The sequence below is a fragment of the Triticum aestivum genome, chromosome 7D (genome assembly GCF_018294505.1).
Source record: "Triticum aestivum cultivar Chinese Spring chromosome 7D, IWGSC CS RefSeq v2.1, whole genome shotgun sequence".
Classification (NCBI taxonomy): Eukaryota; Viridiplantae; Streptophyta; class Magnoliopsida; order Poales; family Poaceae; genus Triticum; species Triticum aestivum.
Window position 1 is genome coordinate 62,090,527 of NC_057814.1, and position 18,917 is coordinate 62,109,443.

At 44.6% G+C, this 18,917-nt stretch overlaps 1 long non-coding RNA gene across 2 annotated transcripts; it reads right to left on the bottom strand.

The window, feature by feature from the left end:
• Positions 1-12,110: 12,110 nt before the first annotated feature.
• Positions 12,111-18,906, bottom strand: LOC123168158 (uncharacterized). Of its 2 annotated transcripts, XR_006484226.1 has the most exons (14): positions 18,858-18,906; positions 18,691-18,769; positions 18,082-18,234; positions 17,923-17,972; positions 16,197-16,242; positions 16,030-16,108; positions 15,421-15,573; positions 15,262-15,311; positions 13,536-13,581; positions 13,369-13,447; positions 12,760-12,912; positions 12,601-12,650; positions 12,376-12,431; positions 12,111-12,302 (listed from the first exon to the last, which is right to left on the bottom strand). It is a non-coding gene; the product is annotated as an uncharacterized lncRNA (long non-coding RNA). The 2 variants fall into 2 exon arrangements; XR_006484227.1 differs by lacking the exons at positions 18,691-18,769; positions 18,858-18,906 and adding an exon at positions 18,389-18,678.
• Between the last annotated feature and the right edge of the window lie 11 nt (positions 18,907-18,917).

The following is an 18,917-nucleotide window of genomic DNA, read 5'->3' on the forward strand; positions in this document are numbered from 1 at the left end:
CGCCCGTGCTGTACTGGGCGAGCGGAGCCGCCGTAAGCATCTTCTCCGGCGGCGGTTTCTTCTCCGCGGTGGTGGAGCGCATTTCTCGGTAGCGGCAGAGCTATTGCGAGTGAGCCCGAAACCCTAGTCCCACTCTCCAGAATTTTGGGGGATCTGTGGCCTCATGCTGCCCATCTGTTTCTTGGCGATTTAGAATCTCGATTGGATCCGGGGGCTGTTTCTTCTCCGCGGCCCGGTGGTGGAGCGCCTTTCTCGGCAGCGGCTATTGCGAGTGAGTATTTTCCAAACTTTAGTCCCATTCCCCAGAATTTTGGATAAATCTGTGGCCTCATGCTGCCCCTGTTTCTTGGAGTTTTAGAATCTCGATTGGATGGGAGCGCGGGGGCTGAATGAGATGGAGCGAGGAGACAGTGCTTCAAATCGGTAATGCCGCCCTCTTTTCTATTTTAGCTGTTATCGATTTGGTAGTGACTGACGATTACACTGCTGCCGCTGCCTGCCATTGACAAAACAAGGGAGGTTCAGGTTCTGCCACCACATTCGCAATTATAGTGGAATTTTTTCCCTGTAAAGCCAAGCTCAGTGATGGCAGTGTCCAAGACATTGATAGAGATACCACCGTGAGGTTGGATGTCGAATTTGCAGATGTTGATCCCCAGGAATTGGAGAGCATGAAGGAGAAGGCCGTGGGCAATTTGGTGGAGAGAATTGGGGAGAGTATTGTTTGGGGTCCAGAACAAGAGGTATCTCTGCAACGTTTCGATAACTATAATGGTGAATATGTGAGAATTGAAGATGGAGAATCCATGGTTGCTGAAATTGATCAGCAAGAAGGGTGGGCAAGCAAACAAGTAACATTTTATGCTGAGCTAATTGATCTGCAAACTCATTCCAGAGTTGGTTATGTGCCGTCAAAGATGGCTGCACAGGTGGAAGATAATGAGTGGGTTTCACAAAAGAAGATGTTGGCATTGTTGACTGAACCGACTGTAGTAGCTGAAGATACAGGGATTGATGCAGATGGAGAGGAGGGAACCCATGGTGCTAGGAAGATTGTTGTTGACTGGAATGTAGTAGAGTTGAATGAAAAAATAGATTTGGTCATTACACCAATATCTGACATTGATATGGCCGAAATGTTTGGCATTCAAGTTGATGACAAAGATAAGGAGAAGGATGACAGTTCTTTGCCTGCTGATGGTAACACATGCCCTAGCAATGCAAATGAGGATGAAGAAGAGCTGATGAGAGAGGCTGCAGATGATGTGGATGATGCAGATGATAAGAGCTGATGAGAGAACCCAGTTATTGAGGTGGGAAAGTTGTGGCCAAGCATGAAGGAGTTTAGGATGTCTTTCAGGACCTATGCAGTGAAAAAAGAGTTTGATGCCAAGACTATGTGGACTGATCGAAAGAAATTTTATGCTCGGTGCAAAGGTTATGATGGTGGTGGCAATCCTTGCAAATGGTACTTGTCTGCCAGACTACAACCTGATGGAAGTACAGTAAGGGTAAATCAAATACCACACCAGCATACATGTATGACCACTTCACAGAGAGTTTCAAAGATGACATCACAGCTTTGGGTTACAGAGAAGATTACTCCTATTTTAGCCAAGACTCCAAACATTACTGCAAAGAGGCTTAAAGTTGACTTGGAGAAGTTATACCCCATCCAGCTGCAATATACCACAGCGTGGAAAGCAAAACAAAGGGCCATGAAATCATTGTATGGTGACTGGGCAAATACATTTAGGATGTTGTATAGTTTTAAAGCAGAGGTGGAGAAGAGGTCACCTGGAAGTGTGGTGGAGATAGATACAGAGGTAACAGATGATGGCAAGGTTTTATTCAGCAAGTTTTTTATGTGTTTGAAGCTTTGCGTAGATGGATTCAAAGCAGGTTGTCGTCCATATTTGAGCATAGACTCATCTTTTTTGACTGGAAAGTGGAATGGTCAGTTGGCTGCATGCAATGCTCTAGATGGACACAACTGGATGTTCCCAATTGCAATAGGAATGTTTCAATCAGAGACAGAGGCATCATGGATATGGTTCATGATGCAACTGAAAAGATGCATAGGGCCAGTTTCTCCTTTGGCCATCCACACAGATGCATGTAAAGGGTTGGAAAATGCAGTAAAAAAATGTTTTCCCCCATGCTGAGCAGAGGGAGTGCTTTGGACATATGTGGATGAATCTGATAAAAAAATTCAGAAGAGATGAATTTGGGCGCATGTGGCCAGCAGCAAGATCCTACACCAGACAGACACATTCCTATCACCTTGGTAAGATATTGGCATCATGTAGTGATAATGAATTTGCTTCATGGTTGAACACACACCATTCTCTGTTGTGGTATAGATCAGGTTTTAATACTGCCATAAAATGTGATCATATCAATAACAACTTGGCAGAAAGTTTTAACAACAAAGTGAAGGAGTTGAAAGACTTGCCTATGCATGACATGGTGGACCAAATAAGGATCATGATCATGCGTTTGTGGGAGTTGAGAGGAAAAATTGCTAATATTTTGGAAGGGGACAAGCTTCCAGCAGTGGTACAACAGGTGGTCAACAGGAGTAGAAATCTTTCACATATATCTGTTGAGAAATCTTCCTTGTGGGGTGCTGAAGTTAGAGATACAAAGAGTGGCAAGAGGCATGTGGTAAATACTGAGTTGCATGAGTGCACTTGCCAAGAGTGGCAACACACTGGAAAACCATGTGAGCATTCCATACTTTTTTTGGCATCTAAACCCAGGTTAAATATGCACCCATATTTGCATGAGTATTATTCAGTACAAAAATTCAAAGCTGCATATGCAAGTCCAATTCCTACACTGACTGACCAATCTCAGTGGCCTGAGGTGTAAATAGAATTTACCTTGTGTCCCCCTGTCACTAGAAGAAAGGCTGGGAGGCCAAAACAGAGCAGATTCAAAGCTTGGTTTGAGAAAGGTGGTTGTAGTAAGAAGGGGAAAAAGGAAAAGGAAAAGAATGATAAGCCCAAAAGGGCTCAAAAAGGTAACAAAAATAGGTGCAAGTTGTGTGAGGTACTTGGGCACAGAGTTGGTTCATCCAAATGCATCTACACTCCTCAGAGGCCAAAGTATGTTTATGTTACTGTTTTTGCAAGTTTTTGATTTTGCTACTTGTTCTAGTATCTAACCAAGTGAAATGCTTTATTTTTTAGGAGGAAGCGTGCAGAAAAAGCCCCACCTCTTGTTGTTGAACAGTGTTGGCCAGTGAAAAAAGCAAGACTCAATGGCTTTAGAAGGAAGAGCACTAAGCAAATAATGTTTGGTGACAAAGATATGGAGCAAACTGAAACTGTTACTGCTAAACATGAGCTAAGTGTTTCTGTTTTGGACGATGTGATGCATACTGAATCTGTTTTGCAGGCGCTAGGGCAATCTGAAACTGTTGCAGATGAAGCAACTGTTGTGCTGCCATGCGAATCTGCTTTGACAGTTGTGTTGCCATGTTTGGAGGTTGTGCTGCCAAGTGTTGAGTTGCAAACTGAAGTAGTTGAACAATGTGTGCCATCTACTCAAGCTGCAGAAGTGCAAACTGAAGAAGTGGGACATGGTGAGGGGCAAAAGTTGAGGGGGCCTAGTGGAGTTGGCAAGAAAACCAAGGGGCCAAAAAGCAAGAGCATCAGCATCAACAAACTATGCGCCGTGGAACCAAACGGTGTAAAAAAGGAGAAGAAATCGAGTGGCAGAAAGAAGCAAAAGAAATAGACTCGAAATCATTCAAATTTGATGTGAAAACTTAAGTTTGTTGTCATTTGATGTGAAAACTTATGTTCTTTCATGTGAAAACTTATGTGCTATGATGTTGATTTGACTTGAAATAAAATTCAAATTTGAACCAACATTCAAATTTGAACCTATCTCCAATATTTTTGGAGTTCATTTGTTTGTTCTGTGATGTTGCATTGTTTTATGTACTACTATGCACTTTAGTTCATAAATCCAACCCTTTTTGTGAAGTCCAACTCATAGTCACTGAAAATGTTGTCCAAACAGGCTCCAAAGTAAGGGAAAACGACCCCATTTCTAAGCAAGTTTTTTTCGACCTTCTCAAAATCACAAAAAAAAGATTTTTCTTAGCTTATATTATACCTATATAGGATCAATACGAAGTCTCACCTTTTTTTTAATAAGTATTCATATTATTAATTTATTTTTGAAAAAACACCCTTTAATACAAAGTCAGCAATAAAACAAGTTTAAAAATTTTAAATGCAAAAATAACTTCAGATCCTCCTTAGTCACTCCAAAATGAAGCTAAGGTGAGGTTTTTGATTTTTTGCATTTTCAAAACCTCAAACCCTCTTCTCACTCCTTTCAACTCTATGCAACCTCAGTCGAGATAGTCCAATTTGTGAAGGTTTTTTCATGCAAAGATCATTAGATCAAGTTTATCATTTTATATCATAACTGTGTGACATAACAAGACTATATGCGCAGGTTTTTCATTTTTTAGATTTTTTTGAATTAGTTATACACATTTGAATGTTCGGTCAAACCTTTCAAAACCCCGTTGACTGCCTCCAAAACCCATGTAACCCTAGCGCCAAACGTCCACCGTTGATCTAACCCTAACGCCAAACTGCGGCCGTCGGATAGGCCTTCTAGAAGGATTCCACGGGGGCGATCCGTGGGAGCCCTGATTCTCCAATCTGATTGGCCACCTTTTTTTTCTCTGACGAACAGATAACGTTGAGCGTGGGAGCATCTCAGTGACCGTCGGGCCGAGCGGATCGGGCCCGGCAGAGCTTGGCGTGCGTGCGCATGGCCGTCGAGAGGGGGGATGGGCTGCATGCGAGAGGGTCACTGACATGTGGGCCATCCCTCTCCCATGCATGCCATGCAACGGCGTCGCAGCCTAGCTATTCTGTGCTCGTGAATGCTGGGACACAGCCTAGCCCTTTGCATGCGGGCTTGCATGCACGCATCGACGCAGTAAAGCAGCGGCAGGGGCGCGGCGTATAGGTACGTCGCATCTAAGCTATTTTTAACAAATGCATGTTTGAACCTGAGACACGGGATGGAGCGTCGGTGGTGCAGCTCCTTTTTCAGTGTCACGCGCGGATGAACGGGCCTGTTTCCCACGCGGCGTCACCGCCGATGCAAGTCCACAAAACGATGCATCTCTCATGTGCCGCCCGTGCCTCTTTGGATGCTCTGCCCGCCGTTTTTGAATTAATGCCCGCAATTACTTATGCCAGCACGAACGGAGAAGAGAAAACGATCGAAGGCGTCATGTACATTGACTATGGCTGCAACGCGGCTATAAAAGGGCACCATTTCCTCATCCCTCTCACACTCATCTCTCAAGCCTCCTCCGCTTCTTCGTTTCGAGCCAAATCCACCACTCGAGCCACCATGCAGTTCTACGGCCCTACCTACCGTTGCCCTCGCACCGTGCCGGAGAGGGAGTACCCGGCCGGAGTCATCGCCGAGAATAGCCTGAGGGTGTGGGCCATCTCAAGGTGGAGGGGCCCTAGAGAGTTGACTCGCTTCTTCCTCCAAGCCGGCTACTGCCACCTCCCTCCGGGCACTCCGCCCATGTTCCACCTCCATGAGCAGTACGATGGTGACGCCAATGGCATCGTCATCAGCCTCTACGTCACCTTCACCAACCCCTACGACGCTCACCACCTCCTCGGCCAGGTGTTCTGGTGTGGATGCGAGTTTATCGCGTTCACCACCTACAACATCTTCACCAACTTCCACCACATCTTCCCCCACCCCAACGGCATGCACACCCTCCCCTACCAGATGCCGGAGAACGACGAGTGAGGAGCGCCGGCTAAGGAGGGGCCAAGGAGTTGTTCGAGTGCGAGTCTTTCTATCTATCTAGCTTGTGTTGTGTTGGTTGGGGCGTGTGTTCCCGTGTCTTCTAGCTATATGTCTAGTTTTAATTATTTTCCTTTCATGTTTTATGCACTATATGTTGTAAGGGGATGCCCCTCTATATGTTCTCTAAGGGGATGCTACTAGGGTACCCGATGCCCCTCTATCGTGCTATCTATTAATGTTTTTTCGGGCCTAAAGTTTCTCCATTGCATTTTATTTATGTGGCCGTGTGAACTAAAAAATGCACTAAAACATGATCCAATCATAAAAGTTGTTGTTAGCACGTGTCTAGTTAATTATCTTCCTTTTATGTTTTATGCACTATATGTTGTAAGGGGATGCCCCTCTATGTTGTAAGGAGATGCTACTAGGGGCACACTAGATGTCTTTTTTTTTGAGAGGGGCACAACCTTTTTCGGTTGAAACACGCGAGTAAAAACTTTGAAAACACCATAGCACAAATCAAAAAAAATTAAAAATGGTGCTTGGTTGAAATAAACTAGAACCAAACAACTGCAACTTTTTTGGTTCACAAAGACTGCAAGTTAGACTGCTAACTAGAACCAACCTTTTGTTTTAGGCGAAACAACACGGGACCCTACCATCGGACACGATAGCTTGTGCATAAAAATAGCTCAAATAATTATCAGATGAGTTATCTCACAAAAGGTGACTGCAGGAAACTTAAAATTTGTGATATATCGATGTCAATTACCGTGTGCACTTTTTTTTGCACTAGCTACACTTCTTTTGTCAATGGGCCTGGATATGTTCTATTCGGCCCTGCCTAACTTTTATATGGGCCTGGCCTTTTCGGGCAACTGTGGACGAACCTTTTTTCCTTTTCTCCCTCTACCACTGAAACTGAAACTGATGACGAACTGAAGAACTGAAAAAACGGGGCCGAAACAGAGTGGAGAAGACATGCCGAATTCGTATAGCGCAACACTTTTATTCAAACATCCATATCATTACGATTACAAATGATGCCCAATCTATTCACTTATGACTAATTATCATCACATAAACAAATGCGAGAGCAATTACACAAACATAAAAAAGTCCGGCCATCAGCCCGATCAAATTGCCCTGCTTCTGCAATTCGATGAGTTTCTTCATCTGCTTGTTCAGCTTCTTCAGCTCTGCCGTCACTCCTGCATCCCCCACAGTAGCACCAATGGAATGGGCGCCTCCAATGGAATTGCCAGATGCAGGGGCCCCAGATCCAGATGGGCCCGATCCAAACTTCTCCGCCTCCAACAGTAAATCGAGCTCCCCTGATGCACCCTCCAGTTGAATCTGCTCTATGTACTCATCTAGCCACTCAAAATGGATGCATTGCTTCAATTTCTGAAATCGGAAAGATGAACCCTAAATCCCAAATCCGATGAAAAATATGAAATTGGGAGACAAAAAACAAAATTGGCATATTGAGAAGTAAAATCTCACCTTTCCCTGCTCTGGTTTGCTCTCGCATTTCACGAATTCCCGCCCAAGGTTGCCATTCTTGTCGGTCGTTGTGACTAGCCGCTTCAGGGGTGCGGTACCTGGGCATGCAGGGCACCTTGTCATGGGCACTGCGCCATAGCGCGGCCATGAGCGGCGGGAGGCTGAAGCGGAGCTCGACATTGCTAGGTCGCGGCCCGGAACGGCGTTGCTGCGCGTCGTCGTCGGAGAAGAAGAACAACAACGGTCGGGGAGGGGGAGGAGGATGGGAAGGCCGCGGTAGGGCTCGGGTGCTGCACGGCTCGGGGCACGGCTCGGTGTCCTCTTGTACCAATGCTGAGCTGGATAAGTTAGTGGGTCCCATGCTGTGGGTCCCGCTCACCTGACCAATGCTGAGCTGGATAAGTTAGTGGGTCCCACGTTGTGGGTCCCGCTCACCTGACCAATGCTGAGCTGGATAAGTTAGTGGGTCCCATGCTGTGGGTCCCGCTCACCTGATTCGAGTTTTAAACATGTGTCTTTGGATTAGGCAGCAGTGTCGCACGGCAGCTATTTTTTCCAACGCAGATGTCGCATGAGAGTCATTTGAACCAACGATGTCGCATGAGAGACAATTCAACTCAACGACGTCGCATGGGAGCTATTTGCCCCGACATTAAATGGCAGTGCGAAGTGGACGCCACCATCCGCTTGTCGCGTAGGGGGCCAACAGGAAGAGGAGGATGAGGAGGAAGCTGAGGAGGAGGAGGAGGAGGAGGAGGAGGAGGAGGAGGAGGAAGAGGAAGAGGAAGAAGACCTCATGGAATCAGCCGAGGAGATGGCCATGGAGATGGAGGGGGAGGAGAAGTTGTTTGCTTTGGAACGTAAAGTCTGGGAGTCTGCATGGGGAGACGAAAACGACTTCGAAGACGCGAGTAAGTAAAACATATTCCCTCTGAAACACTTATTTTGGGATGGAGGGAGTATATTCCTTTGCTTTCTTCATTCAATCCTCCATTGTACTCCTTATGTAAACTAATATAAGATCTTTTAGATCACTAAAGGTGGTATAAAGTAGTAATGGCCAGTTCTTTGGGCGGCTTAAAAAATAAGCTGCCTCTCCCCAGCTTAAAAAACAAGCTGCCTCTCCCAGCTTAAAAAATAAGCCGCTCCTGAAATTTGTTGAGCTTCTAGGTTAGTTTTTTCGATAAAGGGCGCTTTTATTAACTCAAAATGTAGCATCGAGCGGATACAAAGCATAAAGAGCGACACCCGGCCTCTGCATAGCTAAGATGCACACAGCCATCAAAGAAACAGTCTGACAAAAGATATAAAAAACGACAAAGTGGCAACAGTAAAGCCATATGGGGCCGAAACTATGCCTATGTCGACGGAGAAGGTGGACCGATTCGGAGATTATGCTGCCACCCATGTTGGGTAAAAACCTCCTGACCACCCGCTCCAACCGCATACACACCGCCTTGAACAGCGATTGGTACTCCGTTCGGTGCAGAGTAGACCACATACGAAGCCAGTGCGTACAACGGTAAATAACCTGCATAGGAGAAGAGATTTTGCCATTAAAAACGCAATCATTTCTACATAGCCAAAGCGACCATAGTAAGGCAGACGCTCCCACCCGTATTAGCGTATTAAAAGTATTTGGTATTCCATCAAGCGAGTGACCATATATATTGGTAACACTTGTTGGTGGATACAAATTTGACGCTATTTGGATAACTGACCATCTAGAACGCGCAAACTTACATTGAAAGAAGAGAAGAGATGTTTGATTGTCTCGTCATGAGCTTCTAGGTTAGTGATCCCGTAACTATTTCAGAAGCCCCCATGAATGAGGATGATGGCTTATGGAAAAAAACAGGGGAGGAGGCAGCTTATTTTTTAAGCCGCCAAAAGAACTGGCCCTAATTCATGTTGGAACATGTCTAACGCTTGGATTGATTTGATGGCTCTGTGTCCTGCAGCCGTGCTGAGTCCTATGCACTTTACATACTGCACGCCAGGATTGATCCCATATGCTGCTAGGACCGCGAGCACCCTGCAGATCTACTCCGTCAAGATTATCGGAGCAGGTAGGAAGTTGGAGTGGCCACTCAATGTGTATGGGGTCGTGGCTGCCTGAGACGCCGTGGACTACAACCGCAACATCCTCTTCTCTCGGCGGAGGGAAGACTGCCAAAAACTCACTCCAGAGGTGTGCACCGTGTACCTGTTTTTTCTCTTCGTTTCACCTTTCTTTTTCTTTTTCTTTTTCATTGTGTTCAACTATACGCATGATTATGATGATGATCCCTGCAGGATCCATTTTTGTGCTTGACTGGCCCGTCGCGTGCGATTGTGGCCATGGAATATGCCGATTTGGAAGTCCAGCTGAAAGTAAAAGGTGAAACAAGGTCTAGTGATAGAGCATTGATCACCAATTGCTCCACTTACTCCGGTGGTTACCATCAAGGTTTAGAGACCACTAGATGACCCGGTGCGCCAAATGGCGCAGAGACCCATTTGAAACCATGTTCGTGTTGAGAAATATTTGCCTTTTTTAGTAATTTTATGTTTGATCAAGGATAGAGAACATATCAAACCCAAAGTGTTTGGAACGTGTATTTGGACAATGTGCCATTTGGCTCTATGTTACCCAAGTAAGGTGAAAGGTCCAAATTCAAGCATCAAGGATAATAATTCTAAACCTTTTGTAATAGAAACGTTTGCATTTGTTAGTAACTTCCGAGTTTTAGCACTAAGAGTAATAATTCTAAACCTTTTATATGAAAAATTAAGGAATACCTATGTTCAAACTATATACCATGTGAAGCTAATTCAAACTGTGCAAGTTGAAATATTTAGAGACCGATCATAAAATTGTCGGCTCCACTCTACTGCAACGCGAGGGCCGGCTTGCTGCACCTTCCCCACATAATTGGCCAGAAGGTATTTTAAAATTTTGAATTGTCTACATTAGTATTTCTTGGACACCATATAGGAGATGAGAGAACAGTAAAAAAATTGTGGAACAACGACCGGCGAGCAGCAACCCATAGTGATGGCCGGCTCCATTCGACCATGACGCGAGCAACGCCGGAGCTCCGGCCTGGCTGCTCCTTCCCCATGCCCGTCCTACTCATCCTCCCGTGCTTCTCCACACCAAGCATGAAGACCACACCAGCAGGCTCTCTTATGGCGACGACATGCGCCCGATACAGAATCACAATATGTGGCGGCGCCGGATCGAGAACGCGGGGAGACGCTGTCCTGTGGGGAAGAGAAAGAGGATAACATGGTATAAAATAAAGTAGTCATTTTTCATGTAGTGAAACTTTAGTTTTGGGCAAGATGATCAAAAATAAAAATAGAACTAATGCAACAGGAGAACCACATATGGAGGCACTCAAGTGGACAGACACAACAGTTCAAACAAACCCAAAAATATCTCATTGTTCACCTTAAACCTTCGGAGGTTTAAAGTGCTAGTTGAACTGAAAGGCACCGTTGCTAGGTGACAAAAAAATCAGTACGCTCTGCAGTAATTTGATATGATAAAAACCAGTTGGATAAAGACCAAATAAAGTTATTACCTAGCGAAGTTAGGGCTGCCATAAAAATCTGAACAGTTCCATAAGTGGCCTCTTGATATTATATGATTCATAAAGGAACATGACACATGATTGTGCAAAAATGACTATTGATTCAGTGCCACACTACAGGAAAGGGGATATCAGTAGTCATTAGAATACACAGACTGATAGAAATTATGCACCTGATATTACTTGCTACTTCTCTCATCTAGCTGCAGCTGGTTTAGCAAAGAGAACCCAATACCCAAAATCATGAAATGGATGTTCTCTTGGTTAGTATACAAGACTGCTTATTATCTCTGTTGCCACACCACAGAGCAACCAAGCAAAGGGCCATGGAGCACCTCACAACAAAAGGAACCTGAAACCTACAAACAGAGGAATGATTTTTCTTGTAACATGAACCATCAAATTAACTACACTCGGCTGCACAGCATGCGATCGCCACCATAGAAAGGCTACCCTACTACTTAACTCTCTCCATAAACTACAAAAAAGCAAGAAAATCAACCCAAACAACATTGTAGGAACGATATAGACAAGACAAAAGAATCTCAACTTGTTTGCTCTTTTTTAGTTGAGTAACTCCTTCTAGAGTAAATGGTCAAGCTGGCCGCAAGAAAGAAACACACAAAAAACCCGAGAATAGTGCACCAACAAGAAGGAAAAAAATCTACGTATGGACAAACTGACCGGGTGTGTGCTTCAGGAACCGAAAGATTTGGGGAGAGAGAGAAGCATACCTAATAGAACTTCACAGGCATGTCAACCCCTTGTTTATTCTCCAATTTCAGCCCTAGCATTGAAGGAAGCCCAACCCTCTCATGAACAGACTTTAGAGTGAAGCTCATTGATGATGGCACTGTTAGCAGTCAGAAACTGTATAAGCGAGGCCATTCCACCTTCTTGGCCCTCTTAAATAGCTTGTACATACCTGTTTTAGAGTCAAGAGAAAAAAATGATATCAACTAAGCATATCTAAAATCCATCATAATACATACAAAGAATGTGTTACATCTGAAATAAAATGGAACATGCAAATTAGATAGTTACTTATAAGTGAAATACCATTTTAGGTGTGTTTTCACCAAAGAGATACAGTGAACAGTGAGCATTGTCCCAGTACACATTTATAGGAATGAAACACACATAGTTCAGCTGCTATATAGGGTAATATCTTTATCTTACTGCTATTTGGATCTTTACTAAGTTGATTAATTTGCATCTGTTACAAAGCATAAGCCTCGACACAGCTCCATATATGCTATCAGAAATGGCCTGACAAACAGTAGTTTTGTCGACAACAAAGATTTGAACTATTGATTGCACAGTTCCTAGTAGAGTTTATGCTACCTTAAATCCCAGAATTTTAGGCCATCCTCTCCAGTAGTGACAAGGGTGTTTGTGTTTTCCTCACTGTCAAAATGATATGGGTCAGACTCAGTGTTTACCCTTTGGAAGGGAATAGAAGTATAACACAACTTAGTACCTTACATATATATCGTGCCCACGAGAGGGCTCTGGTGGGAACAGATTCAACAGTACCTTAACCAGAAAAGCTAGTTAATATAACACACAAACAAAAAAAAGAGATATGCAGTACAGGAAATCCAATTGTTTGCTCTTTAGCATGTGAAAGTAAGCAGTTCCTGAGTCAGACATGTCATCTGAATGGCATAAGTGATAGAAAACTATGGAAAGGGAGATAACAAACCATTAAAATGTCTTCTGACGGCAAGTTTGTGGAGACCTCCATAAAGCAACCTGGAAACATCAAAATCCAACCATGAACTCAGTATGGCACGTTCTAACAAAACTGGGCAGTCATCGGATTTAAACTAAGAAAATAATTTTGTACATGCAAAAAAGATACCGTTCCATCATGACATCCTTCCAGTATCATATCATGAGGAGAAGATGACTAATCAACAATCAAGGGAATGGTGTTTGCCATTACAAAGATGGCGCAAGTGCTCCTATAAGCCGCACAGCTGGTTTGCAACTGCACTCACTTGGTTGATTAAACCTGAAAGTTTTTTGCAATAACCTGGATTAGCCATGCTATACATGAATAATGCAATTATTATCCGACTTTAGTTAACTCCAAATTCTGTACCAGCACAAAGAATCTATGAGCCGAAAGAGTTTAGTCTACTGGCCATAAAGGAACAGGCACAGACCGAAGCAACTGACAGAAGCTCTTTCTTGCAGGCATGGCACGTCACACATTTGTTCATTACTTCATGTAACTGAGGCCCAAAAGGACAATAAGCTGACTTGTATTTTACTTATGACACTCGCTCTCAACAAATACAAGGAGAAGAATTGCACATAAGTAATATAACGGGGAGGAGAAAATAATCAAGATATATAGATTCTGAAGGAGAAGCAGCCAAGATAAAAGTAATACAAGCATTCCCCTAGTGAAAAGCACAAACAACCATGGTAAACATAAAGAAGGGGAGGATCAAGCAGAACACACCTCCACCGAACCGAAGCAGCGGTTGATCAACAACAGGAACCGCAAGCTCGCAGATCCACCAACCTAGCAGATCCTAGACCTTGCAGAACAAGGGCAGACATAGTAAGCACTAAGCAGCAACCTAGGCGACGAATGAAACCACATGAGGAGGAGCAAGAAGAACATACCTTAAGTACAGGCCGTGGGTCTCTTATTTCTTTTATTTTTCAATGCCTGCAATAAAAAAATGATGGGATAATGAGCAGCTAAAAATCAGATAATGTGTAGACTAAAGACTTCATATTGCCTAGCATGAGCACAAATAGAAATATATCAATGCCTGCAATAAAAAATGATGCTACATGAAGAAAAACAACAGAAAGATTGTGAAACCAAAGTATAACGAGAATTATACTTGCATTTCATCAAACAGGTAGTGTGTATTTAATTCATACAATAGTGTCGGACACATCCCTCCACGAAATACTCTTCCTGTGTCCCTTCTCTGCCGTCAAATCCATGTCCAAACCACCAAAATCAGCAAACATACACATTCTCATCCTATATGTTGTCTATTCAACAAGGAAATTAAATCTTGGACTCACCAAATTTCTCAGAGAACGAAAGTAATCCAACCAAATACACTGGATGTATACAGAGATCATGCCTATTCTTCTTCTTCTCCTACAGGAGCACAACAATAACAGAGGAGGGGTTGGAGCCGGCCATGGTTGGGACTTGGAAGACGAAGGAGGCCCGTGGGGAGTGATCTGAGAGCGCCTCATCCGTCCATCGGCAGCAACAACAGCATACGAACCGGATCCTCTGCCGCCTTGGCTCGTCGCCTTGCAGCCTCACCCGCCCCCACTGCCATCGCCAGGAGATGCCGCCGCAGTGTTCTCCTCCGGCCAGAGGTGACGAGGAGAGAGGATGTGTGAGGAGGAGAGATAGGGGTGGCGACGGCAGCGGATCGAGAGGATGAATGGGGAAGGAGAGACTGCGAGCGCCATGGCCATGGCCGTCACCTGACCCGCTCGCTCTCCCTCTCCTCTTCCCTTCCCGTCGCCTGACCCGCTCGCTCTCCCTCTTCTCTTCCTTCCCTTCCCTTCTGAAAACGGGAGGGGGGAGGTTGCGGGCGGAGGCTGGCCGGAGGAGACGGGCGCGAGCGGCGGCGGCTGGCCGGGTGGAGGAGACGACGGCGGCGGGGCAGGGAGGCGGGCGCGGTCTAGCTAGGGTTTGGAGGGAGAGAGAGGAGAGGGGCGCGGCGCGAGTGCGGGATGGGCAGAAGGCTAGGTTACCTCCACTGGAACGGCTGCCTTTTATACGCCTGGATGCGAAATGACGAAAATGCCCTCGGCGGGACACGAAAATAACAGGCGGTGGCACGAGCGATTTAAAGGCGACGTCTTATTAATTTGCATCTGTTACAAAGCATAAGCCTCGACACAGCTCCATATATGCTATCAGAAATGGCCTGACAAACAGTAGTTTTGTCGACAACAAAGATTTGAACTATTGATTGCACAGTTCCTAGTAGAGTTTATGCTACCTTAAATCCCAGAATTTTAGGCCATCCTCTCCAGTAGTGACAAGGGTGTTTGTGTTTTCCTCACTGTCAAAATGATATGGGTCAGACTCAGTGTTTACCCTTTGGAAGGGAATAGAAGTATAACACAACTTAGTACCTTACATATATATCGTGCCAACGAGAGGGCTCTGGTGGGAACAGATTCAACAGTACCTTAACCAGAAAAGCTAGTTAATATAACACACAAACAAAAAAAAATAAGAGATATGCAGTACAGGAAATCCAATTGTTTGCTCTTTAGCATGTGAAAGTAAGCAGTTCCTGAGTCAGACATGTCATCTGAATGGCATAAGTGATAGAAAACTATGGAAAGGGAGATAACAAACCATTAAAATGTCTTCTGACGGCAAGTTTGTGGAGACCTCCATAAAGCAACCTGGAAACATCAAAATCCAACCATGAACTCAGTATGGCACGTTCTAACAAAACTGGGCAGTCATCGGATTTAAACTAAGAAAATAATTTTGTACATGCAAAAAAGATACCGTTCCATCATGACATCCTTCCAGTATCATATCATGAGGAGAAGATGACTAATCAACAATCAAGGGAATGGTGTTTGCCATTACAAAGATGGCGCAAGTGCTCCTATAAGCCGCACAGCTGGTTTGCAACTGCACTCACTTGGTTGATTAAACCTGAAAGTTTTTTGCAATAACCTGGATTAGTCATGCTATACATGAATAATGCAATTATTATCCGACTTTAGTTAACTCCAAATTCTGTACCAGCACAAAGAATCTATGAGCCGAAAGAGTTTAGTCTACTGGCCATAAAGGAACAGGCACGGACCGAAGCAACTGACAGAAGCTCTTTCTTGCAGGCATGGCACGTCACACATTTGTTCATTACTTCATGTAACTGAGGCCCAAAAGGACAATAAGCTGACTTGTATTTTACTTATGACACTCCCTGTCAACAAATACAAGGAGAAGAATTGCACATAAGTAATATAACGGGGAGGAGAAAATAATCAAGATATATAGATTCTGAAGGAGAAGCAGCCAAGATAAAAGTAATACAAGCATTCCCCTAGTGAAAAGCACAAACAACCATGGTAAACATAAAGAAGGGGAGGATCAAGCAGAACACACCTCCACCGAACCGAAGCAGCGGTTGATCAACAACAGGAACCGCAAGCTCGCAGATCCACCAACCTAGCAGATCCTAGACCTTGCAGAACAAGGGCAGACATAGTAAGCACTAAGCAGCAACCTAGGCGACGAATGAAACCACATGAGGAGGAGCAAGAAGAACATACCTTAAGTACAGGCCGTGGGTCTCTTATTTCTTTTATTTTTCAATGCCTGCAATAAAAAAATGATGGGATAATGAGCAGCTAAAAATCAGATAATGTGTAGACTAAAGACTTCATATTGCCTAGCATGAGCACAAATAGAAATATATCAATGCCTGCAATAAAAAATGATGCTACATGAAGAAAAACAACAGAAAGATTGTGAAACCAAAGTATAACGAGAATTATACTTGCATTTCATCAAACAGGTAGTGTGTATTTAATTCATACAATAGTGTCGGACACATCCCTCCACGAAATACTCTTCCTGTGTCCCTTCTCTGCCGTCAAATCCATGTCCAAACCACCAAAATCAGCAAACATACACATTCTCATCCTATATGTTGTCTATTCAACAAGGAAATTAAATCTTGGACTCACCAAATTTCTCAGAGAACGAAAGTAATCCAACCAAATACACTGGATGTATACAGAGATCATGCCTATTCTTCTTCTTCTCCTACAGGAGCACAACAATAACAGAGGAGGGGTTGGAGCCGGCCATGGTTGGGACTTGGAAGACGAAGGAGGCCCGTGGGGAGTGATCTGAGAGCGCCTCATCCGTCCATCGGCAGCAACAACAGCATACGAACCGGATCCTCTGCCGCCTTGGCTCGTCGCCTTGCAGCCTCACCCGCCCCCACTGCCATCGCCAGGAGATGCCGCCGCAGTGTTCTCCTCCGGCCAGAGGTGACGAGGAGAGAGGATGTGTGAGGAGGAGAGATAGGGGTGGCGACGGCAGCGGATCGAGAGGATGAATGGGGAAGGAGAGACTGCGAGCGCCATGGCCATGGCCGTCACCTGACCCGCTCGCTCTCCCTCTCCTCTTCCCTTCCCGTCGCCTGACCCGCTCGCTCTCCCTCTTCTCTTCCTTCCCTTCCCTTCTGAAAACGGGAGGGGTGAGGTTGCGGGCGGAGGCTGGCCGGAGGAGACGGGCGCGAGCGGCGGCGGCTGGCCGGGTGGAGGAGACGACGGCGGCGGGGCAGGGAGGCGGGCGCGGTCTAGCTAGGGTTTGGAGGGAGAGAGAGGAGAGGGGCGCGGCGCGAGTTTGGGATGGGCAGAAGGCTAGGTTACCTCCACTGGAACGGCTGCCTTTTATACGCCCGGATGCGAAATGACGAAAATGCCCTCGGCGAGACACGAAAATAACAGGCGGTGGCACGAGCGATTTAAAGGCGACGTCTTATTAATTTGCATCTGTTACAAAGCATAAGCCTCGACACAGCTCCATATATGCTATCAGAAATGGCCTGACAAACAGTAGTTTTGTCGACAACAAAGATTTGAACTATTGATTGCACAGTTCCTAGTAGAGTTTATGCTACCTTAAATCCTAGAATTTTAGGCCATCCTCTCAAGTAGTGACAAGGGTGTTTGTGTTTTCCTCACTGTCAAAATGATATGGGTCAGACTCAGTGTTTACCCTTTGGAAGGGAATAGAAGTATAACACAACTTAGTACCTTACATATATATCGTGCCCACGAGAGGGCTCTGGTGGGAACAGATTCAACAGTACCTTAACCAGAAAAGCTAGTTAATATAACACACAAACAAAAAAAAATAAGAGATATGCAGTACAGGAAATCCAATTGTTTGCTCTTTAGCATGTGAAAGTAGGCAGTTCCTGAGTCAGACATGTCATCTGAATGGCATAAGTGATAGAAAACTATGGAAAGGGAGATAACAAACCATTAAAATGTCTTCTGACGGCAAGTTTGTGGAGACCTCCATAAAGCAACCTGGAAACATCAAAATCCAACCATGAACTCAGTATGGCACGTTCTAACAAAACTGGGCAGTCATCGGATTTAAACTAAGAAAATAATTTTGTACATGCAAAAAAGATACCGTTCCATCATGACATCCTTCCAGTATCATATCATGAGGAGAAGATGACTAATCAACAATCAAGGGAATGGTGTTTGCCATTACAAAGATGGCGCAAGTGCTCCTATAAGCCTCACAGCTGGTTTGCAACTGCACTCACTTGGTTGATTAAACCTGAAAGTTTTTTGCAATAACCTGGATTAGTCATGCTATACATGAATAATGCAATTATTATCCGACTTTAGTTAACTCCAAATTCTGTACCAGCACAAAGAATCTATGAGCCGAAAGAGTTTAGTCTACTGGCCATAAAGGAACAGGCACGGACCGAAGCAACTGACAGAAGCTCTTTCTTGCAGGCATGGCACGTCACACATTTGTTCATTACTTCATGTAACTGAGGCCCAAAAGGACAATAAGCTGACTTGTATTTTACTTATGACACTCCCTCTCAACAAATACAAGGAGAAGAATTGCACATAAGTAATATAACGGGGAGGAGAAAATAATCAAGATATATAGATTCTGAAGGAGAAGCAGCCAAGATAAAAGTAATACAAGCATTCCCCTAGTGAAAAGCACAAACAACCATGGTAAACATAAAGAAGGGGAGGATCAAGCAGAACACACCTCCACCGAACCGAAGCAGCGGTTGATCAACAACAGGAACCGCAAGCTCGCAGATCCACCAACCTAGCAGATCCTAGACCTTGCAGAACAAGGGCAGACATAGTAAGCACTAAGCAGCAACCTAGGCGACGAATGAAACCACATGAGGAGGAGCAAGAAGAACATACCTTAAGTACAGGCCGTGGGTCTCTTATTTCTTTTATTTTTCAATGCCTGCAATAAAAAAA